We start from the raw sequence: 3,871 nt of genomic DNA on the forward strand, positions 1-3,871 counted from the left end.
GTTATTTTTGTCTTTCCATTAATAGCCATTTTAACTGAGCTAAGATGATACCTCATTGTAGTTTTGATTTGCATTTTTCTCATTACTAGTGATGCTGAGCTTTTTTCCATATACTTGTTAGCCATTTTTATGTCTTCTTTTGAGAATTGTCTATTCATGTCTTTTGCCCTCTTGTTAATGGTATTTTTGTTGTCGAGCTGTTTGAGTTCCTTGTATATTCTGGATGTTAGACCTTTGTTGGATGAGTAAACTGCAACTCCTTTCTTCCACTCAACAGGTTGTTTCTTCATTCTGTTGATTGTTTCCTTTGCTCTGTGGAAAATTTTTAGTTATTATAGTACCACTTATCTATTTTTTGTTTCAGTTGTCTGTGATTTTGAGGTATTAGCCGAAAAACCTTTGCCTAGATCAATGTTCTGAAGTGTTTTTGTCATGTTTTCTTTAGTAGTTTTGTAGTTTGGGGTTTTATATTTAAGCTTTTAATTCATCTTCAGTTGATTTTTATAGAGGGTGAAAGATAGGCATCCAGTGTCATTCTGCTTATGGATATCCAATTTTCCCAGTACCATTTTTAAAGAATGTGTCCTTTCCCCCGTATATGTTCTGGTGACATTGTCAAGTCAAATGGTTGTAAATATATGAATTTATTTTTGAGTTCTCTATTGCATTTCATTTGTCTTTGTGTCTATTTTTATACCAATACCATGCTGTTTTGGTTATTATAGCATTGTAATATATTTTAAAGTCAGGTAGTATGATGACACCTTTGTTTTTTTTTGCTCAGGATTGCTTTGGCTATTGGGGCTCTTTTTTAGTTCCATGCAAATTTTAGGATTATTTTTACTATTTCTGTAAAAAATGACATTGGTATTTTGACAGGTATTGAATTCAATCTATATATTGTTTTGTGCAGTATCATCCATGAGTATGGGATGCCTTTCCATTTGTTTATGTCTACTTCAATTCCTTTCATGGATGTTTTACAGTTATCCTTTTATCAGTCTCTCAGTTCTTTAAGTAAATTTATTCCGAGAATCGGAGGAGGAGCCAAGATGGCTGAATAGGAACAGCTCCGGTCTACAGCTCCCAGCGCGAGCCACGCAGAAGACGGGTGATTTCTGCATTTCCATCTGAGGTACCATGTTCATCTCACTAGGGAGTGCCAGACAGTGGGCGCAGGTCAGTGGGTGAGCGCACCGTGCGCCAGCCGAAGCAGGGGCGAGGCATTGCCTCACTCGGGAACCGCAAGGGGTCAGGGAGTTCCCCTTCCAGGGGTGACAGACGGCACCTGGAAAATCAGGCCACCCCCACCCGAATACTGTGCTTTTCCGAAGGGCTTAGGAAACGGTGCCCCAGGAGAGTATAGCCCGCACCTGGCTCAGAGGGTCCTACGCCCACGGAGTCTCGCTGTTTGCTAGCACAGCAGTCTGAGATCAAACAGCAAGTCGGCAGCGAGGCTGGGGGAGGGGTGCCCGCCTTTGCCCAGGCTCGCTTAGGTAAACAAAGCAGCCTGGAAGCTTGAACTGGGTGGAGCCCACCACAGCTCAAGGAGGCCTGCCTGCCTCTGTAGGCTCCACCTCTGGGGGCAGGGCACAGACAAACAAAAAGACAGCAGTAACCTCTGCAGACTTAAATGTCCCTGTCTGACAGCTGTGAGGAGAACAGTGGTTCTCCCAGCACGCAACTGGAGATCTGAGAATGGGCTGACTGCCTCCTCAAGTGGGTCCCTGACCCCTGACCCCCGAGCAGCCTAACTGGGAGGCACCCACCAGCAGGGGCAGACTGACACCTCACACGGCCGGCCAGGTACTCCAACAGACCTGCAGCTGAGGGTCCTGTCTGTTAGAAGGAAAACTAACAGAAAGGACATCCACACCAAAAACCCATCTGTACATCACCATCATCAAAGACCAAAAGTAGATAAAACCACAAAGATGGGGAAAAAACAGAGCAGAAAAACTGGAAACTCTAAAAACCAGAGTACCTGTCCTCCTCCAAAGGAACGCAGTTCCTCACCAGCAACGGAACAAAGCTGGACGGAGAATGACTTTGACGAGCTGAGAGAAGAAGGCTTCAGACGATCAAATTACTCCGAGCTACGGGAGGATATTCAAACCAAAGGCAAAGAAGTTGAAAACTTTGAAAAAAATTTAGAAGAATGTATAACTAGAATAACCAATACAGAGAAGTGCTTAAAGGAGCTGATGGAGCTGAAAACCAAGGCTCGAGAACTACGTGAAGAATGCAGAAGCCTCAGGAGCCGATGCGATCAAATGGAAGAAAGGGTATCAGCCCTGGAAGATGAAATGAATGAAATGAAGCGAGAAGGGAAGTTTAGAGAAAAAAGAATAAAAAGAAACGAGCAAAGCCTCCAAGAAATGTGGGACTATGTGAAAAGACCAAATCTACGTCTGATTGGTGTACCTGAAAGTGATGGGGAGAATGGAAACAAGTTGGAAAACACTCTGCAGGATATTATCCAGGAGAACTTCCCCAATCTAGCAAGGCAGGCCAACGTTCAGATTCAGGAAATACAGAGAACGCCACAAAGATACTCCTCGAGAAGAGCAACTCCAAGACACATAATTGTCAGATTCACCAAAGTTGAAATGAAGGAAAAAATGTTAACGGCAGCCAGAGAGAAAGGACGGGTTACCATCAAAGGGAAGCCCATCAGACTAACAGCAGATCTCTCGGCAGAAACCCTACAAGCCAGAAGAGAGTGGGGGCCAATATTCAATATTCTTAAAGAAAAGAATTTTCAACCCAGAATTTCATATCCTGCCAAACTAAGCTTCATAAGTGAAGGAGAAATAAAATACTTTACAGACAAGCAAATGCTGAGAGATTTTTGTCACCACCAGGCCTGCCCTAAAAGAGCTCTTGAAGGAAGCGCTAAACATGGAAAGGCACAACCGGTACCAGCCACTGCAAAATCATACCGAAATGTAAAGACCATTGAGACTAGGAAGAGACTGCATCAACTAACGAGCAAAATATCCAGCTAACATCATAATGACAGGATCAAATTCACACATAACAATATTAACTTTAAATGTAAATGGACTAAATGCTCCAATTAAAAGACACAGACTGGCAAATTGGATAAAGACTCAAGACCCATCAGTGTGCTGTATTCAGGAAACCCATCTCACGTGCAGAGACACACATAGGCTCAAAATAAAAGGATGGAGGAAGATCTACCAAGCAAATGGAAAACAAAAAAAGGCAGGGGTTGCAATCCTAGTCTCTGATAAAACAGACTTTAAACCAACAAAGATCAAAAGAGACAAAGAAGGCCATTACATAATGGTAAAGGGATTAATTCAACAAGAAGAGCTAACTATCCTAAATATATATGCACCCAATACAGGAGCACCCAGATTCATAAAGCAAGTCCTGAGTGACCTACAAAGAGACTTAGACTCCCACACATTAATAATGGGAGACTTTAACACCCCACTGTCAACATTAGACAGATCAACGAGACAGAAAGTCAACAAGGATACCCAGGAATTGAACTCAGCTCTGCACCAAGCGGACCTAATAGACATCTACAGAACTCTCCACCCCAAATCAACAGAATATACATTTTTTTCAGCACCACACCACACCTATTCCAAAATTGACCATATATTTGGAAGTAAAGCTCTCCTCAAGAAATGTAAAAGAACAGAAATTGTAACAAACTGTCTCTCAGATCACAGTGCAATCAAGCTAGAACTCAGGCTTAAGAATCTCACTCAAAACCGCTCAACTACGTGGAAACTGAACAACCTGCTCCTGAATGACTACTGGGTACATAACGAAATGAAGGCAGAAAGAAAGATGTTCTTTGAAACCAACGAGAACCAAGACACAACATACCAGA

Source organism: Pongo pygmaeus, chromosome 3 (genome assembly GCF_028885625.2).
Source record: "Pongo pygmaeus isolate AG05252 chromosome 3, NHGRI_mPonPyg2-v2.0_pri, whole genome shotgun sequence".
Taxonomy (NCBI): domain Eukaryota; kingdom Metazoa; phylum Chordata; class Mammalia; order Primates; family Hominidae; genus Pongo; species Pongo pygmaeus.